The 12,654-nt window shown below is 38.7% G+C and overlaps 1 long non-coding RNA gene across 1 annotated transcript in view; it reads right to left on the bottom strand.

Annotated features, from left to right (window-relative positions):
- LOC144686759 (uncharacterized) overlaps positions 1–12,191 on the bottom strand; it is a 92,449-nt gene extending 80,258 nt beyond the window's left edge. Inside the window, exon 1 of the long non-coding RNA XR_013577984.1 lies at positions 12,154–12,191. This is a non-coding gene — a long non-coding RNA (uncharacterized LOC144686759). The remainder of the gene's footprint in view (positions 1–12,153) is intronic.
- Between the last annotated feature and the right edge of the window lie 463 nt (positions 12,192–12,654).

The raw sequence follows: 12,654 nt of genomic DNA on the forward strand, positions 1-12,654 counted from the left end.
TATTAACATTATTTGTACAAATTGACTGCAGTGTTTTGCTGCATTTTAAAAGTGACTACAATTCAAAAGTACTTTGGCTGTGAAGCACTTTGAGGCATCCAAAGGTATATCATTTGTTCACAATATTCAAAAAAAATGAGACAAATTTTTAAAAATACTTCCCAAACAATGCCATTCATTAATTGTCCAATTTCCAGGCCCCAGTTGGTCCTCTTTTCACCTTGGGAGCAATCCAGGAGGCTCACAATTCCAGTGGTAGCCTGGGAATGCTCAGGGCCCTTGGAAAGAAACTTTTAACTGCACATCAATGTCCATACCAAAGTTTTAATTCACAGCCCTTCCATTGTGCTCATGTCAGAGTTATAACAGGAGTGCACCAAAAGGACTGCGAGATTTCGTTCCAGTTATCTTTAGCTGTAATTATTGACCTGAATGGCAAACAACAACTGAAAATGGCATGATAAAATTATTTGAGCGATGTGATTGTTCAGTTTGGTGGTACTTTTTGTTTGTGAATGGTGGCTTTGAAAAATTTGAGGAACTTGAGAGTTCATTTCATGTTGGTTATTTATTCCCCATTGGGATTTTTCTGACTTTTTATTTGTTCACATTTACCTAAATATTTGATAGGTAACTTAATAGATAAGATGTTCTTTGAACCAAACATGATTTTCTGCCCGAAGCATTACTAGATTAATTTCACTCTTGAGAAAATCATTATATAATCACCCCTCGATATTAACACTGCAAAATAAACCAAACTAACAGTTTGTTCATCTAGTACCTGTCATTAATGTTACCTGGCATGCCATAACTCGATTTCAGAATCCCATAGCACCTGTCACTGTCATAACATCTGACATGACATGACTTTAACATGTCACAATTTTGACATGTCACTTACTCTGACTTACCGCAACACTAACATATCACTACAATATAAGAATTATATGGGCTTGTCATATCATATGACACAGCCATTTATCAATATAAAACTGTTTCCAGATAACGTTCTGGCATTTCTTCATTTGACACTTTCTTTTAAACTCTGGTTTTCCTGTAAATTTCCTTGTGTCCCATATGCAACTGGCAACATATTTTTCTCTTGTTTTTCTTCTCTTCTCCATTTGCTTCCCTATCGTGTTGGTTTTAAGACCATAAGACATAGGAGCAGAAATTAGGCCATTCGGCCCATCGAGTCTGCTTCGCCATTCAATCATGGCTGATAAGTTTCTCAACCCCATTCTCCCACCTTCTCCCCATAACCTTTGATCCACTTACCAATCAAGAACCTATCTATCTCGGTCTTAAATACACTCAATGACCTGGCCTCCACAGCCTTCTATGGCAATGAATTCCATAGATTCACCACTCTCTGGCTAAAGAAGTTTCTCCTCATCTCTGTTCTAAAAGGTCTTCCCTTTACTCTGAGGCTGTGCCCTCGGGTCCTAGTCTCTCCTACTAATGGAAACATCTTCCCCACATCCACTCTATCCAGGCCTTTCAGTATTCTGTAAGTTTCAATCAGATCCCTCCTCATCCTTCTAAACTCCATTGAGTATAGAGCCAGAGTCCTCAAACATTCCTCATATTTAAGCCTTTCATTCCTGGGATCGTTCTCGTGAACCTCCTCTGGACCCTCTCCAGGGCCAGCACATCTTTCCTGAAATACGGGGCCCAAAATTGCTCACAATATTCAAAATGTGGTCTGACCAGAGCCTTATAAAGCCTCAGCAGCACATCCCTGTTTTTATATCCTAGTCCTCTCGAAATAAATGCCAACATTGCATTTGCCTTCCTAACTACCGACTCAACCTGCAAGTTAACCTTAAGAGAATCCTGGACTAGAACTCCCAAGTCCCTTTGCACTCCAGATTTCTGAATTCTCTCCCCATTTAGAAAATAGTCTATGCCTCTATTCTTCCTACCAAAGTGCATGACCTCACACTTGCCCACCTTGTATTCCATCTGCCACTTCTTTGCCCATTCTCCTAACCTGTCCAAATCCTTCTGCAGCCTCCCCGCCTCCTCAATACTACTTGTCCTTCCACCTATCTTTGTATTATCTGCAAACTTAGCCAGGATGCCCTCAGTTCCTTTATCTAGATCATTAATGTATAAAGTGAAAAGTTGTGGTCCCAACACTGACCCCTGCGGAACTCCACGAGTCACCGGCCGCCATCCTGAGAAGGACCCCCTTATCCCCACTCTCTGCCTCCTGCCAGACAGCCAATCTTCTATCCATGCTAGTACCTTGCCTCTAACACCATGGGCTCTTATCTTACTGAACAGCCTCCTGTGCGGCACCTTGTCAAAGGCCTTCTGGAAGTCCAAGTAGATAACATCCATTGGCTCTCTTTTTTTTCTGCTTTTATTTCTTAGATTTCGATTTTCTACAGTTTATGGGATATTTTGAAGCATTGCATTTTGAAGCAGCAAAGCAGACTGAGTAGTGATTTGGTAGAGTTGTACGAGATTATGCCAGGTAGACAAAGAAAACCTGTTCCCATTAGTTGATGGCACAAGGTCTAGGGGGAACACAGATTTAAGGTTTTGGGCAAGAGATTCAAGAGAGGTGTTAAGAACATTTTTTTTTACGCAGCAAGTGGTAATGACCTGGAACTTGTTGCCAATGAGATTGGTGGAAACAGAGGTGATGAATGATTTCAAAAGGAAATTGGGTGGGCATTTGAGGGAAATAGTCTTTCAGGGCTATGGTGATAAGAGTGGGGGAATAGAACTGATTGGATTGCTCTACAGGGAGTCAGCATGGACTTGATAGTCCAAATGGCCTCCTTCTTTGCCATTATGTCTCCATGATTTTATGAAAGGGGGCAGCTGTGGGATGCGTGATAGCATAAGGCAGGAAAATTGGCTGGCAGAAACAAAATGCTCATCTCTCCATCTCTTATACTGTGATGATTGCTAAAACCCTAATTCTGGGCGCCAGCAAACATTTTCCAAAATGCAGTTGTCACTTTAACATTGATCAGCTTTTTTCTAATGTTGCAATGATGGGCATCTTTTGCAGAGCAAAGACACTGCTGGGAGTCCACCCTGCATATGTAACTGATTATGAACCAGGAAAATGGAATGGGTTCATGAATGGGCAGAAATTCCACTTTGAAGGCATTCCAGTGAGAAGAGGAGAAATGCCTGTTCTATATATGCTCTGCTCTATCAGTCCAAATGTGAAATCTGTGTAAGAGACACCCACCTAGCTTAAAGTTATACCAAACTATAGACTTTAGATCTTTCCTCCCTACAGCCTCTCACATCCATTGAACAGAAGTGAAGTAGAATTTCAGTGTTAAATGAGATTTGCAGAATACTTACGTGGTACACTGAATCTCCTGTAAACCTATTGTTAATGTGTGCATTTATAGCTTTCCAGAGTTAAAGCAAAACAGAACTGAGTTTTACATGTCACATTGTGCGCTATTTTTGACACTCTCCCCTTCTATACATTATATGCATCATTCAGTGGACAGTCCATCTGTGCTACTGCTGCCAAAATTGCAGCTAAGATTCTCAGCAAAATGCTCAAAATTTAAATCTAAAGTATTTAAATGATAAACTGCCTGAGACAGCAGTCAGAACAAGTATCTTATAACCTTGACCCTGGCAGTAACTGTGAATACAAAAAAAAGTAGATAAACTGTACAAGAAACCCTTGGTCATCAGAGATTTCCAAGCACATAAAGCATGGTACAGTACAACTACTCGAGCAAATGTTTTTGCATTAAACTTCAGAATACAAGACACAGGTTGTCAGATGATGATCCCGCTTGTGAGACTATTGAGCGGACACCAGTGATGTGTATGAAGCTTTATTATTGGTGTTCTTGACAGGTACCTTGGATTTATATAAAATGTTGAGATGTAGCTGTAGCGTTTAGTGCCTTGCAAACAGAATAAAAATCTGTTATACTTCCAGCAATTTTTGTAGCAATGCTAAAAGTGTCAAATTCTACTCCTTTGGGAGAGTCAACCACATCTTTCTACTATTGGAGAAGATGGATTCAAACAAGCGTCAGGCTATTATCACCTCCAATGCCTCCTATGGTGTTAAATGGGGCTGAGCCTTGAGCAATAGGTGGGTTTTCTCTGTAGTTTACCCAAATGGATCTGCATTATTCAATTAATGGGGAGATAGATTCTGAAGTTGCAGTCTGCGACAGGTAGAATTGAACTCTCTGGGTATCCTTTACTTTTACCGTAATTTCTAGCCATCTTTCCCAGCTGTCATATCAGACCTAACTACTAAATGCCACCTTCTTCTGACTGGGAGCATCGGAACCTGGAATCACCCTTACTGTGGATCCATACACTTCAGAATTCTGCATACATCTGACTACAATGGTTAATTCACAACTTGTATTTAAAGTGGAAACATTAGCTTCTCTAAAAAGGTTATTGTTGAACACAATTTAGTTTCTAATGAGATGCACTAGGTCATTGAAAAGGCATAATGCAATGTGGAGCCAAACAGAAATCCCAAGGTTCACCTATTTAGGCACTGGAATAGGAATATAACCATTCATTTCTTTGATACAGTGTTAGCATCCTCCAAAGTAAGTCAAACATGTAGTTCAGCAGGCTATTAGATTTGGCACAAATGGACAGCTTGTGACAGAAACTGGACTTTGTACCCAACCAAAGAATTTGCTGTTTTTCCATTTTTTGGGATGAATATAGAGATTCATTTGATTCCTGGTCCATAAGGATAACATCATCAAAGTCAATCTAACTGATCTGAAGCCAGATTGATAAACTAGAGAGCTGGTTATTGGACATACTGAAAGGCTTTACTGCAATAAATTTCTACCTTTAAGAACATGGCAATTCACTGTACTGGAGCACCTTATATCAAACGCCCTAGGTAAAGTGAGAGAATCTCTTGTGCCTGCTCACACTGCTTTCAGTCCTTGAATACCTAATTTCCCTTTCCTTCCTTTTTGACATTGTTGCCATGTAAGATTAGATTGGATTTTAACTTGTAAACTGACAAAAATTAATATACTATAAAGCCATTAGAAACAGCAAAGCAAAAATGTCAGTTGTTACCTGAGGACCCTTTTAGCCAAGTAATAATACTTGTAACCTGTCATTCCTATATTTTAAGAAAAATATTAATTGTATAAGCATTACATAATTGCCACAAAGACAAATAATTCTCATGACAAAATTTCCATTGCAATTAGCGTTTGTTTTTGGTTATGTATCACATAGTGCAATATTTTACAGTAGGAAATAAAATCATATAGTGATAATAATTGCATTTAAATCACATTTTAAATATAATAAAAGAACAAATAATTTATCTATTACAAAGTAAGCCAAAGGCTTTCATAATAAAATACTAAATGAATCATTAAATTATAAATATAAATATAAATTATAAATTATTTGCTATAATAATTAACATTAAGAATGTTTGTCACCACAATTGGACAACCAGATATGACTGCAGCATATGAGTATTGTATGACAGTTTATCTTTTAGTGATAGAAATATCAATTTTAATATAAACAAGCAAACAAATTAGATTACTTTGTTTATTAAATATTATATATTTTTATAGTAAGTAAGAATCCAAAATTGAGAAGACATTGCGCTAGGATTCACAGAAAATAACGGTGTCTGAATGACCAATGCTGTTATTAATGTGTAAAACTGTAACAACTTGTGGAGTGAAAGAAAAATTCCATGAACTGCAAATTTCTAGACAAGTTGCTAAATTAATACCACTCTGTCGTTAGCTACAGAAAAATAGAGTCTCATCCTTAACCTCCGTTGAGTGTTATGAAATTGTGCCATTTGCACTCAATAAACTCACCACAGAAGGTTGAATCTAGAAATTAATAGCTTAGTACCCTTTCAACGAAGTGATAATAATCAATTCTTAAAGACTGCCAAGTAAATTCTCTGGCCTAATGTGCACTTGTGTGGAATCTTATTTCTTCAGGTAATGAACTCTTGTTGGATATTTTAAAAGGAAAAATTTTAAAATTTTAATTTTTAAATTTCTTTTCTGTCTTTTTTTTTGCTTTCTATTACTCCAATTTTTCTTTCCCCCTTTTCAATTCACTTTCTGTTTCTGATACAACACTGAATTCACCCAATGTAATTCAGCTTCTTTCTCAGTCCTTCCTCTTTTTATTCTCAATGCTTAAATCTCATTAATTAAGGAGGTACACTGTTGGTCCTATCGTTCACCAAGGTTCCAGGTGCCCTGTTTTGCTCACTGCGCTGTTATCAGCTCCCACTTTCAGTGACTTACAGGGCAAAAATATCTGAGCTGAAGGGTGCAAGGAAAGGCATAACAACTTGGTATGGTGCAAGATGCGCTGCCACAGCAATTCTGACTCAATCTTCATGTATTCGTTCTAAATAGCTGAGTACTAATTTGCAAATATCAATGTACCATACCCTGATAATCCTTCACTTGTTTTGGACCTGAAAAACCTGGGACCCCTTATGTTTCTGAGAGGAAACAAATATAAATGCACATTTTGAAAATTAATTGTTTTTTATAATTTGTACTTTTGAATAGTCTTCTAACTATTCAGCTGCCATTCCAGGTTTCTTTTCAATCCTCCATCTCCTTTGTTCCTTTTCTGACCTTGCAATTCTCCAGGACCCACATCTCCTTTTTCTCCAGGAGCACATGAAAAATAAGGGAACTATTTTTATTTAATTTTGTTTTGACTGTATGATAAGAGAATCCTTCCCCTCAATTACACACACAAATTGCATCTGATTTCATGCAAGTGATGACATGCTGGGCACACACCCATTGGCATCAGCAGCCCTCCAGCAATTCACCACGTAGCTATTCACGAGCTGTGAGCTTAAACAGGAGCTTAGAGTTTACACTATCCTTTGCAAATTAGACCTACAAAGTTGGATTCAAATGAAACTCACTCTTTGCCCCATTGTGGAGTGTTTAATCTTACAGAGTGAGTGAGTTTAGGAGCAAGCAGACATTTAAAAAGGCTGAAATTGATAGCGGAACCTGCCATCTTACGTTTTTAACTGCAGTGCAGTCAGCTGTGTGTGAAAGACTCCTTGGGAGAGGTGAGTTGCCAATTAAATATGTTGAGGAAATTTTCAACTTTAACTGTGAGCCTGCAAGTTTCCCAGACTTCCTAGAACTCAACAGTGAAAGCAAAGCAAGAGAACTTTGGGTTTAGGGTTTGTCATTGTTGCCTCTCTCCAGTGTGTCTCCTCCTTCTGTCAATTTATTATAAGATGCTATCAAGGTGATGTGTTTTTTGCATTGATATCTCCACTGCTGCCACCATGTTCTAATATAGCCCTTCTATCTGTGGATTCTATGCGTGGTTCTTGGTTAGTAGATAGATTGCAGTCATACTCTGGTATCTGCTTAACACTTGTTTATTAGTACTAATCCTAAACAGGTTACAGAGTAGGCATGCTGCACCTATACATGGTGCTCCAACCTCTCTCTAGAGAAAGAGAGAGAGAGCGTGTCTACCACATGACTAACCGATATCAGTGGTACATCATCATCTATGTCACACATTAGCATATCCCATTTGTTAACCCTTTATTCTGCAGAGAAGATCCAAGGTACAAGCATGAGTCTACAAGTATGCAATGGAGTAGATTAGCACACTGCTTGAGGCTGTTGAAGTGGAGTTGGTGCTGTTTTACCAAGGGCATTTAAATGAAAATGGATAAAAGCTCAAGTTATAAGCAGGGACTTAAAAAGTAGGGTAGAAAGTGGAGAAGCAGAGGGGTTTTGAAGAGAACACCAGAGAGTGGAACCTAGAAAGCTGGAGGTACAGATTGTCAATGATTCTCAAACAGAATGAACAAAGATATCAGTAAACTCAATGGCTAGGAAAAAGTTAAATACAAAATAAAGGCAACTTTATCATATTAATTCCCATGTGGTAATGCGGATATAACTATTTAATCTGGTGGTGATTTTTTATTTAAGGTTTCGATAGCCTGGAATAAAAGTGAGAATTTTTACTTTGTTAATTTTAATACCCTTTTAGCCTCAATGCTAACAGGGATGTGGGAAGCATGTGAAGCATTATATCTAGAAAGCCAATTGGTGAAGATTGGAACTGGAGCCATCCTTTGCACAAATTTATAAGCATCCGATAAACTACAGGCCTGCCACGCAGGAGACTGGAGATTGTAAACCAGAGACTGAAATAACTGTAATCTGGAAAAGTACATGACCTTTACCTGTATTGAATCTTTGTGTGTGTGAATGTGTGTGTGAGAATGAATGTTTGATGTTGTGTTTAATTTGGGTAAGTCTGTAAGAATAAATAACCATTGTTATTTTTAACCTCACAAAAGCTTTCTGCTGACTTGTTTTAATGGAATCCAAGGGTAAGAAAACACACACAACTCTTTCCATACAAAACATACTGATCATGGGAAATAAGAGAACCCACAAATCCTATCTATGACATAAATATCTCTTAGACCAACAATCACCGTTTTAGTGTCTTTCTATTTATAGGTGCTCAAATGAATCCATAGTTAATGCCCACCACATGCATGCAATTAAGCACAATTAATATACAATGAACAGATTCCTTTCTCTCTATTTAAATAAAAGGATAGATTTTATGGGCAGAATTTTCCATTTGTCGGGCGGGCGGGCTTGACCTAATCGTGGACGGGTGCAGAGCTGATCGCCGCCAGCGATCGGGGCCGCACCGCCATTTTACCTGGGCGGGCCAATTAAGGCTTGCCCAGCACGACGTCTGCCAGGAAGCGCTATGTGCTCCCTGTGTGGGCGAGGAGAATCCCTAAAATCGAGAGTGCGCTCTTTCGCGCATGTGCACAAAAGAGCGCACTCATCTCCCTGAGGCTAAGTGCAGCCTCAGGGAGATCGCCACGACTTTTAAAAATATTAAAAATAGAGAAGAAAAATCCCTTACATGTCCCTTCATATGACAATGTCACATGAGTTGGGACAAGTTCATAATTTCCATAACAACTTCATTACAATTTTTAAAACCCTACATGAAACCTCATCCCGCCACTGGATAAGGTTTCATGTTTTTTCTAGTTGCCGCCAGGGCTCCTGGCCGACTCGCCAACCTTAAGGTTGGATGGGCAGGTCCTTTAATTGCTTAATTGATCCTGTCAATGGTCTCAATTGGCCATTGACAGGTCGGTGGGCCTGCAGCTGATTTTGCCTGCCTTCCTGAAAATTTAAATGGGGAAAGGTGACACTGGCGGTTCCGCCCGATGTCATCCCGCATCATTTTACATGTCAGTGAGCGGGCTCTGCCCCCCACTCACTGACAGTAAAATTCTGCCCTATATGCTCAACCAAAATTTCAAAACAAATTAAAAACATCCATATTTTCTGCAAATCATTACATTGCGAGTCAACCCTCCTCTAGGGACCTGAACAATTTCCTCATACATGCATTTTTCTTTGTAAAGCAGATGATCAATGACTTGCATCCACCCATTTAACTTTAGAAGTTTCCTTTCTCCCCAGAATTGATTTCAAAGCCATCAAGGCTAATCCATTACCTTTTCTCTTTCAGACTTTTCATAGAATGTACATTATTCCACAGTGAATGATTATCTACATGACATTCAATAGAGTACTTTCTTTAGTATGCCCCTTGTACAGAATATCACATAAAGTAATTGACGAATCAAATCCCATACCCACCGCCTCCACAAGAGCTAGTGTTTCTGCAGCCGATGTACATGTTAACAGCCATTTTTATTTTCTTAGCTTCCTAAGCTAAAGGGCAATATTTCCTATTCTCAACCATAAGAAATATTATGAAACCAACTGGACTAGAATACCCATCAGAAAGGTCAGCATGTGAGGTATTGCTGAAAATGAATAACTCCATGTTCTTTGAGCCACCTAAAGATGGTAACTTAAATATACATTTATCCAGATATAATTTTCTTAATATTTTATTTGCCCTTCAATTTTAGGTTGTTTCATCATAGTGCTTAATTCTAACACATTGGAACTAGTATCTGATATAGTATAAGTACCCAACCAGTTCAACTGACCAATCAACCCTTGGAAACGGTCCTGCTATTAAGTTAGATGGTGGGCGCATTGGTCTAAAGAATAAGTTAATTATCCCTAAGTTACAATATTTTTAATTCTGTAAATAGAAGCCAGTTTCTCTACTATTTCCAGTACTTGTCCAATGTTGATAAATATAAGTAGTTCCCTGGTGTCAAGTCCAAATTGCAATTGCATTACAAAACAAGTGTCATGGTTAAAAAGCAAAATACTGTGATTGTGGAAAATCTAAAAAAAAACATACAAAATTCAATGAATACACAGCATAAAGAGGTGGTGTAGTAATGGTATTGTTACTGGCTAGTAAATCAGAGACCTAGGGTAATGGTCTGGGTTCAAATCCCACTATGGCAGGTGGTGAAATTAAAATTCAATAAAAATCTAATTATGACCATGACATCATTGCTGATTGTTGTAAAAAACCCATATTATTCACTAATGTAAAAGCAAAATATTGTGCTTGCTGGAAATCTGAAATAAAAACAGGAATTTTGGAAAAACTCAGCAGGTCTGGCAGCATTTGTGTAGAGAGAAACAGAGTTAATATTGCATGACTTACTTGATCTTTTCATTGAGAACTGTCAGAATGACATCAACTATCTTAATCTCTCTGCCCCTCTCACCTACTCCAAACTCCTTCTGAACTTGCTGCATTCCATTCCCTCAGGTCAAACCCTGACTTTGTTATCAAACCTGCCAACAAGGGTGGTGCTGTTGTTGTCTGGCATACAGACCTCGACCTTGCAGAGGCTGAGCGCCAACTCTCAGACACTTGTTCCTACCTTACCCCGGACCATGACCCCACCACTGAACATCAAGATATTGTTTCCAGGACTGTCACTGACCTCATCTCCTCTGGAGATCTTCCCTCCACAACTTCCAACCTCATAGCCTCCCAACTCTGCACAGCCCGCTTCTACCTCCTTCCCAAAATCCACAAACAGGACTGTCCCGATAGACCCATCATGTCAGCCTGTTCCTACCCCTTGGAACAGCTCTGAAGGAGAGTCATATGGATTTGAACCACTAACTCTGTTTCTCTCTCCACAGATGTTGCCAGGCCTTCTGAATTTTTCCAGCATTTTGTGTTTTTATTTGGATCACTAATGTCCTTTAAGGAAGGGAAAATCTGCTGTCCTTATCTGGTCTGATCTACAGGTGACTCCAGATCCACAGCAATGTGGTTGATTCTTAAATGCCCTCTAAAATGGACTAGTGAGCTGCACAGTTCTCAAGGGCAATTAGGGATGGGCAACAAATGCTGGCCTAGTCAGCGACACCCCCATTCCATATACGAATGTAAAAAAAAATCAATCAGAGCCTGAGGAGAGCAGGCATGTTTACATTTTGGGTGTGGACAATCCTTCAAAACTGAAAAATTAGAGATGGCGAATGTATTAATGCTAACAGCATGATACATGGAAGAAAACAAACACAGACAGAAAGCATTACTGGAATGATGTCTTAAGTGTTGCGGGTTGTTTAGCAGCTGATGGTCTCACCCATCTGAGTATACCGACCTAGTCATTATTTGTTTTCAATGTCTAGCAATTAGTCCCAAAATTGATCTATAGTTTAAAGGAATGGAAAGACTTACTTCCCTTTTTGTACATCAAGATATTTAAGGCTTTTTTCAAATGCTTGTCCATCCTGACATTTATCTCTGTACACATTTGTTGCTAGCTCATTTAACTGTAAACACTTTTTCCTGGAATACAGTATGGGCAGATAAGCACACTAGCCGGACCAAGAAATCAACTATTAACCTATCTCCTTCCAGTGTCTGTGTTTTTCATGACAGAAAAGATTAGTTTACACAGATCAAATTACTTCAAAATCAACCATTACAAGTACAAGTTTCCAAATATCAAAGGGCAAATTTATAGTTGAGGTCAGAAAGTTCTTGTCACAAGAATTGACCAATATAATTTCCTTTTGTAAAGTTACCCTTTTCTCCATGTGGGCCATTCAACCCAGAATGACACATGGATCCTAAAATATTAGACCTGTTCAAAATTTTATTTTCAATTTAAGAAAATATTCACATCTGATTTTTATAAAATAAGTTATTCACAGGCTCAAAACTTACCACCCTGCTTTTGGTCCCCCTTGCTTCCAATTAAGCCAACTGGCCCTGATGGTTCAGTGTCTCCGGGTCTGCCTCCCTCAACTTTTAATCCATTTACATCTAAATATGTTTTCAAAACAAAAGATGAAAAATTAATATCAGTACTATGAAGGGAAGTATGGATCTAAGGGGAAGATTCTTTCTGTGAGATGGGTGTAGCATAACTTGCTTATACATATTAGGTTAACAATTTCATAAGGCATAAAATAAATCTGCACCATCAAATGCTAAAATATGGACCACAAATGGATGTAATTTAATAGAAGGCTTAGGAAGAATTATTTTTTACTATTACTGAGACTTTGGGGTGATTGGACAGCAGCTCTGTAATCCCAACGGCACCAGAAGACAGTAGTGGCCACTGCACGGACCACAAAGCAGTCCCAAGGATAAAGTGAAGATGGATACTGGACACAGGTAAGTCCAAGGATTTTGGGCAGGCATGGCTGGGAGATCTTAGTG

Source organism: Cetorhinus maximus, chromosome 11 (assembly GCF_964194155.1).
Source record: "Cetorhinus maximus chromosome 11, sCetMax3.hap1.1, whole genome shotgun sequence".
Lineage (NCBI taxonomy): Eukaryota > Metazoa > Chordata > Chondrichthyes > Lamniformes > Cetorhinidae > Cetorhinus > Cetorhinus maximus.